Genomic DNA, 327 nt, shown 5'->3' with positions numbered 1-327 from the left:
TGAAGCATCCCACCTTGTATCAAGGACTTTTAGGCTGCTGGAGATGTAATAGTGGAGATTTACCCTGGACACTTTGCACTCCGCATTATTTTAATCCTCTTATCAAGAGCATGACCTGAAACTGGATGAGCACATCATGGATATGAACCACAATCAAATGTATCCAGCACCTTGTTCAATCAATGTCGTGAAGTAGTAAGTCAGTTTTGAGGACATAACAGGGGTTCAACCTCGTATTAGCAAGGTGTACCTAATAAAGTGACCAGCGAGTCATAACAGAATGAGAATTTTAGAAGTTTACCAGTCAACATTACAAGCTCAAACATC

The sequence above is a fragment of the Danio rerio genome, chromosome 2 (genome assembly GCF_049306965.1).
Source record: "Danio rerio strain Tuebingen ecotype United States chromosome 2, GRCz12tu, whole genome shotgun sequence".
NCBI classification, from domain to species: Eukaryota; Metazoa; Chordata; class Actinopteri; order Cypriniformes; family Danionidae; genus Danio; species Danio rerio.
The sequence above is the reverse complement of the archived record's forward strand: the minus strand, read 5'-3'. Positions refer to the sequence as shown.